The sequence below is a fragment of the Heterodontus francisci genome, chromosome 43, assembly GCF_036365525.1.
Source record: "Heterodontus francisci isolate sHetFra1 chromosome 43, sHetFra1.hap1, whole genome shotgun sequence".
Taxonomy (NCBI): domain Eukaryota; kingdom Metazoa; phylum Chordata; class Chondrichthyes; order Heterodontiformes; family Heterodontidae; genus Heterodontus; species Heterodontus francisci.
In genome coordinates this window covers 18,446,115-18,461,512 of record NC_090413.1, presented here as the reverse complement: position 1 = coordinate 18,461,512, position 15,398 = coordinate 18,446,115, and the positions used below count along the sequence as shown (strand labels likewise).

At 46.1% G+C, this 15,398-nt stretch overlaps 1 pseudogene; it reads right to left on the bottom strand.

Annotated features, from left to right (window-relative positions):
* Positions 1–7,654, bottom strand: part of LOC137355650 (uncharacterized) — an 11,989-nt pseudogene extending 4,335 nt beyond the window's left edge.
* Positions 7,655–15,398: the final 7,744 nt, after the last annotated feature.

The window sequence follows — 15,398 nt, the reverse complement described above, 5'->3', positions numbered from 1 at the left end:
CCACACGTACACATAAACACATGCACACACATACACACACACGCATACACACACACACTCACACACACAGATACGCATACACAGATACACATACACAGATACACATACACACACACATCCACACGCACACATACATACACACACACACATACACAGAGGCACACACACACACACACGCATGCATACACACATACACAAACACACACAAACTCACAAACAAGCACACACACAAGCACACACACACAAGCACATACACACATGCACACATACACGCACACATGCACACACATGCACATGCATGCACAAAATAACACTCACACATACATACACTCACACACACATACACACGCACACACAAGCACACACACACAAGCACATACACACATGCACACATACACACACATAAAAACACACACACATGCATGCACACAATAACACACACTCACACACACACATACACACACACAAGCACAAACACAGGGACGCACACACACACATTCACACACATACACACACACACGTACACATACACACAAATACACACACACATACAAACACACACACACACACAGGGACACACACACACATACATACACACACATAGACACATACGCCACAAACACACATACATAAACACATGCACATACATACACACACAAGCACACACACAAGCACATACACACAAGCACACATACAAACACACACATAGACACACGCACACATGCACGCACACACATGCACATGCATGCACACAATAACATACACTCACACACACATACACTCACACACACATACACACATAAATACACACTCATACACACACACATACAAACACACACACATGCATGCACACAATATCTCACACACACATAAACACACAAGCACAACCACACGCACACACAAACACATGCACACACATACACACACACACACACAGATACGCATACACAGATACACATACACAGATACACATACACATCCACACACACACGCACATACACACACACAGATACACACACACACACCATACACACATACACACACACATACACACAGATACACATACACAGACACACAGATACACACACACATACGCACACACATACACATACAAACACACACAGACACACAAACACACACACGCACACACACACACAGACACACACATCCACACGCACGCATACACATACACACAGATACACACACACACACACACATACACACACACACACAATCACACACATACACACACACACACACACACATGCACACACGCATACACACACACACACAGATACACAGACACGCACACACACAGACACATACATACACACACACACATACACACACACAGATACACACACACACATGCATACACACAGAAACACACACACAGACATACACACAAACATACACACACATACACACACATACACACAAACCCACACACAAGCACACACACACAAGCACACACACACACAAGCACATACACACACGCACACATACACGCACGCATGCACACACATGCACATGCATGCACAAAATAACACACACATACATACACTCACACACACATACACACGCACACACAAGCACACACACATACAAACTCACACACATGCATGCACACAATAACACACACATACACACACACAAGCACAAACACAGGCACGCACACACACAGACACAGTAACACACACACACACACACATTCACACACATACACACACAAGCACACACACACACACGTACACATACACACAAATACACACACATACAAACACACACATACACACAGGGACACACACACATACATACACACATACACCACACACACACATAAATAAACACATGCACATGCACATACATACACACACAAGCACAAACACACAAGCACATACACACAAGCACACGTACAAACACACACATACACACATAGATGCACACACACATACACATACACGCACACACATGCACATGCATGCACACAATAACACACACTCACAGACACATACACTCAAACACACCTACAGACACACATACACACATACATACACGCACAGATACATACAGAAACATACACACACATGCAAGCACACACACACACACATACACACACACAACACTCTTACTTACACATACATACACACATGCACATGCATGCACACAATACACACACACATTCACTCACATATGCACACACATACACACACACACACACACAAACAACACTCACACATACACACCCACAAGCACATACACACACGCACACATACACGCACGCATGCACACACATGCACATGCATGCACATAATAACACACTCACACATACATACACTCACATACACACACACACAAGCACATACACACATGCACACATGCACACATACACACACATACACACACACACATACAAACACACGCACATGCATGCACACAATAACACACATACACACACACAAACACAAACACAGGCACGCACACACACACACACAGTAACACACACACATACACACACAAGCACACACACACACACACACGTACACATACACACAAATATACACACACATACAAACACACACATACATACAGGAACACACACAAGCACACATACAAACACACACATACACACATAGACACACACATACACATACAGATGCACACAAGCAAACACACACATACACGCACATATACACACATGCACACACATGCACATGCATGCACACACATGCACATGCATGCACACAATAACACACGCTCACAGACACATACACTCAAACACACCTGCAGACACACATACACATACATACTTGTACAGATACATACAGAAACGTACACACACACACGCAAACACACACACACACACATACACACACATACACACACACAACACTCTCACTTACACATACATACACACATGCACATGCATGCACACAATACACACACACATACACTCACACACCTACACTCACACAGACATGCACACAAATCACACACACACGCACACAAGCACACAAACACACACACATACGCACACACATACACACACACCCCGATACACACACACACATACACACACACAAACTACACTCACACATACACACCCACAAGCACATACACACACGCACACATACACGCACGCACACACACACATGCACACAATACACACTCACACACACACATACACTCACACACGCGCACACACACACACACACACACACACATACACACACAGACACACATGCAGATACACACACACAGATACACATACACACACAGATACACACAGACACATACAAACACACACACACACAAATACACACACAGACAGACATATACACACACAGAAAAACACACACACACACATACACACAGGGAGGCACACACACACACAGACACATACACACCCACAAACAACACTCACACATACACACCCACATGCACATACACACACGCACACATACACGCACGCATGCACACACATGCACATGCATGCACAAAATAACACACTCACACATACATACACTCACATACACATACACACACACACACACACACACAAGCACGCACACAAGCACACACACACAAGCACATACACACATGCACACATACACACACACACATACAAACACACACACATGCATGCACACAATAACACACACACACACACACAAGCACAAACACACACAAGCACACACACACACGTACACATACACACAAATACACACACACATACATAAACACATGCACATACATGCACATACACACAAGCACACATACAAACACACACATAGACACACACATACACATACAGATGCACACAAGCAAACACACACATGCACGCACACACATGCACACAATTACACACTCACAGACACATACACTCAAACACACCTACAGACAAACATACACATACATACACGCACAGATACATACAGAAACGTACACACACGCACGCAAACACACACACACACACACACATACACACATACACATACACACACATACACACACAACACTCTCACTTACACATACATATACACATGCACATGCATGCACACAATACACACACACATACACTCACACACCTACACTCACACAGACATGCACACAAATCACACACACACACACACAAGCACATACACACGCACACAAACACACACACATACGCACACACATACACACACACACACCGATACACACACATACACACACACAAACTACACTCACACATACACACCCACAAGCACATACACACACGCACACACGCACACACATGCACACAATACACACTCACACACACACACAAACATACACACACAGACACACATGCAGATTCACACACACAGATACACATACACACACAGATACACACAGACACAAACACACACACACACAAATACACAGACAGACAGACATATACACACACAGAAAAACACACACACACACATACACACAGGGAGACACACACACACACAGACACACACACATACATAGACATACAAAAACACACACACGCGCACACAAACATACACACAGACACACGCATGCACACACACAAACAGACACACAGATACACACACACATAAACACACACACACACAGATACGCATACACTCACATACACATCCACACACATATACACACCCACACACATATACACACATACAAAAACACACACACACAAACATACACACAGACACACAAGCACACACACAAACACAGACACACACATGCATACACACACACAGACACATACACACACAAAAACACACATACACACAGGGATGCACACACACACACACATACACACACAGATAGACATACACACACACATACACATGGATACACATACACACACACAAGCACATACACACACGCACACATACACGCAAGTACGCACACACATGCACATGCATGCACAAAATAACACACCCTCACACACACATACACACACATACAAACACACACACAAGCTCGCACACACACAAACACACAGGCACACACAAGCACACACACAAACACAGACACACACAAACACACACACACACATACACGCAGACAAACAGATACAGATGCACATACACACACATACACACACACATAAACACAGAGATACACACACATAATTACACAGACACACATACACACAAACACACACACACGCACACACATATACACATCCACACACATACGCACACACAGACAAAACCACAAACGCACACAAACATACACACAGACACACACAAGCACACACACAAACACAGACACACACATACCCACAGACAAAGATACACACACATACACACACACAAAAACACACACACATACACAAAGGGATGCACACACACACACACACACACACACACACACATACACATACAAACATACATACACACACTCATACACACACATACACACATACATAAACACATGCACACACATACACACACAAGCACATACACACACGCACACATACATACATGCACGCACACACATGCACATGCATGCACAAAATAACGCACACTCACACACACAAACACACATGCACACATAAACACACACAGATACACACACACACACATAAACACACACAGATACACACGCACAAACACACACATACACACACACACATACACATGCACACACAAGCACGCACACACAAGCACATACACGCACGCACACACATGCACATGCACGCACAAAATAACACACACTCACACACACAAACACACATGCACACATAAACACACACATACACACACACACACATACACACGCACACACACAAGCACACACACACAAGCGCATACACACATACACACACACATTCAAACACACACACATGCATGCACACACATACACACATAAATACACACACATACACACACACACACAAACACACACACAAGCACGCACACACACAAGCACATACATACACAAGCACATAAACACAGGCACAATTACACGCACACATAAACATACACACACACACACACACACACAAGCACATGCACACATACACACACATACACACACACATGCATGCACACAATAACACACACACATACACACACATACAAACACACACACAAGCACACGCACACATAAACACATGCACACATAAACACACGAACACACATACACTACACATACACAAAAACACACACACACAAAAACACACACATACACACACACATACACACACACACAGACACATACACACAAAAACACACATACACACACACATACACACACACACGTGCATGCATACACACATACACACAGAAACACACACACAAATGCACATACATACACACAGAAACACACACACAGATGCACACACACATACACACAAACGCACACGCACGCACGCACGCACGCACACACACACGCACGCACAAACCCACACACAAGCACATACACACATGCACACATACACTCATACACTTACACACATGCACATGCATGCACAAAATAACACACTCACACATACATACACTCACTCAAACATACACACACACATACACACATAAATACACACGCACACACAAGCACACACACACAAGCACATACACACACACAAAAACACACACACACATACACACACACACATACACAAGCACAAACAGAGGCACACATAAACACGCACACACACATACACATATACAGACACATACACACATGTAGACACATACACACACACATACACACACATACATACACACACACACACATTTACACACACACATACATACACATACACAAGCACACACACAAACACACACATACACACACACACAAGCACATACACACGCACACATACACGCACGCACGCTCACACATGCACATGCATGCACAAAATAACACACACACACACACATACACTCACACACACATACACAAGCACACACAAAACACATACACACACACATACAAGCACACACATGCATGCACACAATAACACACACACACAAGCACACGCACACATAAACACATGCACACATAAACACACGCACACACACACACAAATACACGCACACAGATACACATACACACACACATACACACACACACACACGCATACACACACAGATACACACACGCACACGCATACACACACAGATACACACACGCACATACACACACTCACACAGACACACATACACACACACACAAACACATAAACACACACACACACATAAACACACACACATACACACAAAACACACACATGCACACACATACACACATACAAAAACATGCACACACATACGCACACAAGTACACACACAAGCAGACACACACGTACACATACACAGACACACAGATAGACATACACACACACACACACACACAGGCACACATAGATACACACACACATACACAGACACACAAGCACATACACACACGCACACATACACGCACACAAATGCACATGCATGCACAAAATAACACACACTCACACACACATACACACATAAACACACACGCATGCACACGCACATACACAGACACACAGAAATACACACACACATGCACATACACACACACACACACAGATACCCACACACAAAGACACACATACACACAAACACACAGAGATACACACACACAGACACGCACATACACACACATGCACATGCATGCACAAAATAACACACTCACACATACATACACTCACACACACATACACACACACATACATACACACATAAATACACACACATACACGCACACACAAGCACACACACAAGCACACACACACATACACACATACAAATACACACACATGCATGCACACAATAACACACACACACGCACACGCACAAACACAGGCACACATAAACACACGCACACACACACATACACACACACACATGAACACACATACACTCACACACATACATAAACACATGCACACACATAGACACACAAGCACACACACGCACATACACACACACACACATACATAAACATATGCACACACATACACACACAAGCATACGCACATATAAACACACACACAAATACACACACACAAATACACACACACATACACACACACAAGCACACACACACATACACACATACAAATACACACACATGCATGCACACAATAACACACACACACGCACACGCACAAACACAGGCACACATAAACACACGCACACACACACATACACACACACACATGAACACACATACACTCACACACATGCACACATACATAAACACATGCACACACATAGACACACAAGCACACACACGCACATACACACACACACACATACATAAACATATGCACACACATACACACACAAGCATACGCACATATAAACACACACACAAATACACACACACAAATACACACACACATACACACACAAGCATACGCACATATAAACACACACACACAAATACACACACACATGCACACACACACATGCATGCACACAATAACTCAAGGGAAGGCAGTGGCATAGTGGTATTATCACTGGACTAGTAACCCAGAGACCCAGGGTATTTCTCTGGGGACATGGGTTCGAATCCCACCACAGCAGAAGGTGGAATTTGAATTCAATTAATAAATCTGGAATTAAAAAGCTCGTCTAATGATGGACATGAAACCATTGTCGATTGTTGTAAAAACCCATCTGGTTCACTAATGTCCTTTAGGGAAGGAAATCTGCTGTCCTTACCTGGTCTGGCCTACATGACTCCAGACCCACAGCAATGTGGTTAACTCTTATATGCCCTCTGAAATGGCCTAGCAAGCCACTCAGTTGTACCTAACCGCTACGAAGTCAATAAAAAGGAATGAAACCAGACGGACCACCCAGCATCAACCTAGGCACCGGAAACAACAACAGCAAACCCAGCCCTGTCGACCCTGCAAAGTCCTACTTACTAACATCTGGGGGCTTGTGCCAAAGTTGGGAGAGCTGTCCCACAGACTAGTCAAGCAACAGCCTGACATAGTCATACTCACGGAATCATACCTGACAGACAATGTCCCAGACACTGCCATCACCATCCCCGGGTACGTCCTGTCCCACCGGCAGGACAGACCCAGCAGAGATGGTGGCACAGTGGTATACAGTAGGGAGGGAGTTGCCCTGGGAGTCCTCAACATCGACTCTGGACCCCATGACGTCTCATGACCAGATCAAACGTGGACAAGGAAACCGCCTGCTGATTACCACCTACTGCCCTTCCTCAGCTGATGAGTCAGTACTCCTCCATGTTGAACAGCACTTGGAGGAAGCACTGAGGGTGATAAGGGCACAGAATGTTCTCTGGGTGGGGGACTTCAATGTCCGTCACCAAGAGTGGCTCAGTAGCACCACTACTGACCGAGCTGGTCGAGTCCTAAAGGACATAGCTGCTAGACTGGGTATGCGGCAGGTGGTGAGGGAACCAACAAGAGGGGAAAACATACTTGACCTCGTCTTCACCAATCTGCCTGCCGCCGATGCATCTGTCCATGACAGTATTGGTAGGAGTGACCATCGCACAGTCGCTGTGAAGACAAAGTCCCACCTTCACATTAGGGATACCATCCTTCGTGTTGTGTGGCACAACCACCGTGCTAAATGGGATAGAATTCGAACAGATCTAGCAATGCAAAACTGGGCATCCATGAGGTGCTGTGGGCCATCAGCAGCAGCAGAATTGTACTAAACCATAATCTGTAACCTCATGGCCCGGCATATCCCCCACTCTACCATTACCATCAAGCCAGGAGATCAACACTGGTTCAATGAAGAGTGCAGGAGGGCATGCCAGGAGCAGCACCAGGCATACCTCAAAATGAAGTGTCACCTGGTGAAGCTACAACACAGGACTGTGTGCCAAACTGCGTAAGCAGCATGTGATAGACAGAGCTAAGCGATCCCATAACCAATGGATCAGATCTAAGCTCTGCAGTCCTGCCACCTCCAGCCGTGAATGGTGGTGGACAATTAAACAACTAACTGGAGGAGGTGGCTCCACAAATATCCCCCTCCTCAATGATGGGGGAGCCCAGCACATCAGTGCAAAAGATAAGGCTGAAGCATTTGCAACAATCTTCAGCCAGAAGTGCCGAGTTGATAATCCATGTTGGCCTCCTCCTGAAGTCCCCAGCATCACAGATGCCAGACTTCAGCCAATTCGATTCACTCCGCGTGATATCAAGAAACGACTGAAGGCACTGGATACGGCAAAGGCTGTGGGCCCTGACAATATTCCGGCAACAGTACTGAAGACCTGTGCTCCAGAACTTGCTGCGCCCCTTGCCAAGCTGTTCCAGTACAGCTACAACACTGGCATCTACCCTCAATGTGGAAAATTGCCCAGGTATGTCCTGTACACAAAAAGCAGGACAAGTCCAACCTGGCCAATTATCGCCCCATCAGCCTACTCTCAATCATCAGTAAAGTGATGGAAGGTGTCATCAACAGTGCCATCAAGCGGCACTTGCTTAGCAATAACCTGCTCAGTGATGCTCAGTTCGGGTTCAGCCAGGGCCACTCAGCTCCTGACCTCATTACAGCCTTGGTTCCAAAATGGACAAAAGAGCTGAACTCAAGAGGTGAGGTGAGAGCGACTGCCCTTGACATCAAGGCAGCATTTGACAGAGTATGGCATCAAGGAGCCCTAGCAAAACTAGAGTCAATGGGAATCAGGGGGAAAATCCTCCGCTGGCTGGAGTCATACCTAGCGCAAAGGAAGATGGTTGTGGTTGTTGGAGGTCAATCATCTGAGCTCCAGGACATCACTGCAGGAGTTCCTCAGGGTAGTGTCCAAGGCCCAACCATCTTCAGCTGCTTCATCAATGACCTTCCTTCCATCATAAGGTCAGAATTGGGGATGTTTGCTGATGATTGCACAATGTTCAGCACCATTCGCGATTCCTATGATACTGAAGCAGTCCGTGTAGAAATACAGCAAGATCTGGAGAATATCCAGGCTTGGGCTGATAAGTGGCAAGTAACATTCGCGCCACAGAAGTGCCAGGCAATGGCCATCTCCAACGAGAGAGAATCTAACCATCTCCCCTTGACATTCAATGGCATTACCATCACTGAATCCCCCACTATCAACATCCTGGAGTTTACCATTGACTAGAAGTTGAAACTGAAGTAGCCATATAAATACTGTGGCTGCAAGAGCAGGTCAAAGGCTAGGAATCCTGCGGCGAGTAACTCATCTCCTGACTCCCCAAAGCCTGTCCACTATCTACAAGGCACAAATCAGGAGTGTGATGGAATACTCTCCACTTGCCTGGATGGGTGCAGTTCAAACAGCATTCAAGAAGCTCAACACCATCCAGGACAAAGCCGCCCGCTTGATTGACACCCCACTCACAAACATTCACTCCCACCACCACCGACGCACAGTGGCAGCAGTGTGTACCATCTACAAGATGCACTGCAGCAATGCACCAAGGCTCCTTAGACAGCACCTTCCAAACCCGCAACCTCTACCACCTAGAAGGACAAGGGCAGCAGAGGCATGGGAACACCACCACCTGCAAATTCCCGTCCAAGTCACACACCATTCTGACTTGGAACTATATCGCCGTTCCTTCACTGTCGCTGGGTCAAAATCCAGGAACTCCCTTCCTAACAGCACTGTGGGTGTACCTACCCAACATGGACTGCAGCGGTTCAAGAAGGCGGCTCACCACCACCTTCTCATGGGCAATTAGGGATGGGCAATAAATGCTGGCCTGACCAGTGATGCCCACATCCCCATAAACAAATTTTTAAAAAGGAGTTTGAGAGGAGATTTAATGGAGGTGTACAAGATTATGACAGGCTGAGATAAAGTAGACAAGGAAAAACTGTTCCATTGACAAATGGTACAAGGATTAGGGGATACAGATTGAAAGTTTTGGGCAAAGGATGCAAGGGAATATGAGGAAGCACTTTTTTATACAGCGGGTGTTAATGACCTGGAACTTGCTGCCCACAAGGGTGGTGGAAGCGGAGGCGATTAGTAACGTCAAAAGGAAGTTGGGTGGCCACCTGAGAGAAATAAACTTGCAGGGCTACAGGGATCGATCCGGGGAGTGGGACTGACTGCATAGCTCTGTGGAGAGCTGGCATGGACTCATTGGGCCGAATGGCCTCCTTCTGTGCCATAAATGACTCTATGGCTCAAGAGGCCCTAATTAGAGGAGTGCAGCTATCTTGGATGGTTGTGAGGCTCGAGACAATTACAGCGATAGGGAGGGGAAAGGCCATGGGGATTTGACATCAAGGATGACATTTTAAGATCAGGGAACCTTTGCAGGGTCAGCGAGCATAGGGGGTTGATATGGGAAGAGGACTTGACACGAGTTAAGACACGGGCAGCAGAGCTTTGGATGACCTCTAGTTTACAGAGAGTCTGTGAGGGCCCCAGCAAAGAGTACCCCACTGCACCCGTCCAGGGTTATCGGGACCTGAGGCTGCATGTCATGTACTGATTAAGGGTGGGGGTGCAACGGGAGTGAAGCTCTTTCATGGAGTTCCCACTTCCATATCCCCTTTCACCATTGTCCCTTTCATGGCCCAGCCACATTTTAATATTGGCAGTGTGCTGGAGAACACTTTGCTGCCGATTAGTGCAGCCCTGTAAGGCCAAGACTAGGGTATCTCTCATTATATTTAAGGTGGCAGACATGTTGGCATCCAGAGTCTGAATGCCAGTCACCAAGGCTTGTATGGACTCATTTGATTGGCGCATTTGGTGTTCCACAGCCATGGCCACTCTCCAAATGGAGGAACGCATCATCCCAATGGCATGACTTCAACTCACTCATTCTCTCTGCGATGGTATTGGGTGGGATTGGAAGGGCTGTCAGTGCATCATGCATTCTCTGCTGCTGCTCAACGGTTATCCTTTTCATTGACAGCCCCGGTTTGGAGCTGAGCAGGGCTTGGAGCGGGCTCTGTCCTCTGACGTGGACTCTGCGGTCTGAGCTTGCCACCACAATCTGCTAATGCTCACTTGTGAACTGTGAGTCACCTGGTGAAAACCTAAGTCTCTGCCCATGAGGTTCCACTGAAGTGCAGTGTGAGCTGGTGATTGGTATGCATGTGGCAGAAGGATTCAGCCCCTTTGAGGATTCGTTGTCTTTGACTTTACAGACTTCTGCTGCACGCGTGAAGTCCCTATGGGAAACAAAAGACATGAATAAGTACTGGCAAGGTAAGAACGTTGCAAATTATCATTATGAACATGATCATATTTCACTTGCTGTTGAAATCAACAGGACTGAATGCTGTGTGACGTGTGGATGGCTGATATTTAATTGTGTTACCAGGTTGCTGGGAGCTCCCCGCCTCTGTCTCCGATGACCAGGCATGCCGAGCCTCCATTGATTTCCAGTGTCTCCTCCCCTGCGCTTGTTAGCTGTGAGATAACTGCAGGGTCAGTTCAGGTTCTCTTCCCCTGCTGATGGATGCAGCACATGTAGTGAAGGTGGCTGAGGGAGAGGCATGACATTGCATAAGGATGAGGATGAGTGGCAGTGGTAGATGTGCTTAGAAGGAGAGGGATGGGTGGGTGTACAAGGTGAGTAGGTGTGAGGAGTGATGTGATGGAGTATGCAAGGCAGAGTGAAGCGATTGGGGTGATGCGCACAGCAGGATGTAGGTGAAGGTGCAAATATACTCACCTGTCCTGACCTGGTAAGATCATTAAAATTCTTGCATTGAACCCATGAGTGTGGCACAGTGCTCCTGCTTTTGACCCAGTGGGGTCACCTTCCACCATGCCTTCTTGGCAGTAGGTTTCCTCCTCCCGTTGCAGTGGGGGTTAGATTCTTCCCTCTAATTCTTCGCAGCAGCACGTCGAGCAAGGGGTCATTGAAACGGGGCTCAGGACTTTGCGTGTCGTGATTCTGTGCTGAGAGCGCTCCCTCTGTAGCTTCCAACTCCACGCTCCTGCAAATTGCATCTTTGGATCGGCCCTTTAAATTCTCGAGTGTGGGTCCTCATCACCTCCGCTGTCACTGATTGGACAGGAAGTAAAATCTGAAAGAGGTGAAAGACAGAGATTTGCTGAGCACACTTCCAGGTTTCTCACGCGATGTCAGACCCCCCCCCTCCACACACACACACCACCACCTCTCCCAGCATGTCTCAAAGTTAATAGCAGTTTTGTCATCGATCTATTGGAGGTTTAGCTTTTTAATAGGTTGATCATTACGCCACCCAGAACAAGAATGTCAAGTTACGGAGTGCAAATGCAGAGCTGGGCCATGGGAACCAACTCCTGGGTGCCAAATAAAACAAGTCCCTCGGTGAAAACATCTTTTAGAATCGCTTACAAAAGATCCTCAGGTGTAGATGTGCCTGGACACATCACCTCGTACTGCCTGTGCCCATCACACCCATTATTTAGTTTGAAATAGTTAATTGATATTAATCTCATGGCCACAGGGCAGTCAGCTAAGAGTTACGGGCAGGAATTTGCACCGTAGACACTTAGCAACTTATCATTATTTTTTTCTTCTTTTTAACCCTGAGCTCACCACATATGCATCTTCATGATATACTCAAAGGCCTTGAATTTAAAATTCTCAGCCTTGTGGTCAAATCTCTGCACGACCTTGCCCCTCTCTATCGCTGTAGCCTCCTCATGCCCTACATACCTCCTGGAACTCTGCGCTCATTTGTCTGTGGCCTCTTGTGCATCCATCACTTGCCTCGTCCCGCCATTGGCGGCCGTTCCATCTGGGCCCTAAACTTTGGAAATCCCTCCATAAACCTCTCCACCTCTCTCTCTCTCGCCTCCTTTAAGATGCTCCTTAAAACCTACCAAGTTTCTGGTCACCTGTCCTAATGCCTCCTTTAGCTTGATCTCAAATTTTGTCTGATTACGATCCTGTGAACGGCCTTTGAACATTTTACTGGGTAGCGGGCACTATATAAATGCAAATTGTTGTCATCTGAACAGAGACGATTCCCAGTTTTGCTGGTATCACACAGCGAAGTTTTGAGGCCTGAAATTGGTTGGGAATATTCTGCATGAATGCCATTGTGAAGCTGGTCTGTACTGCAATATGTGGCATACTTCAGGGACTGGTTTTAAATCACGGTATATGTGTACTATGTATCGATGTCACTCAACAGATTAGTGCATCTCTGCCTGAATTGGATCAGAGCCCACTGAGAGAATTAAGCACAAAGACGATATGACAAAAGCGAGAACAAATCTCATATTGTAGGCTGTGGGTGTGGTTCTTAAGTTGAAAATTTTACTGTAACAGGTGTGTCTGTTTCAGGTGCCAGCTCTGGCCCCTCTCACAATATAAAAGGAGACGATCGGAGACATTAATCACTGAGCTCTGAGATCGAGCCGCACTGACTGGTGTTTTTTTCTCGGATACTTGCTGGTGTGATAGTTTGCCTTGCAGCATC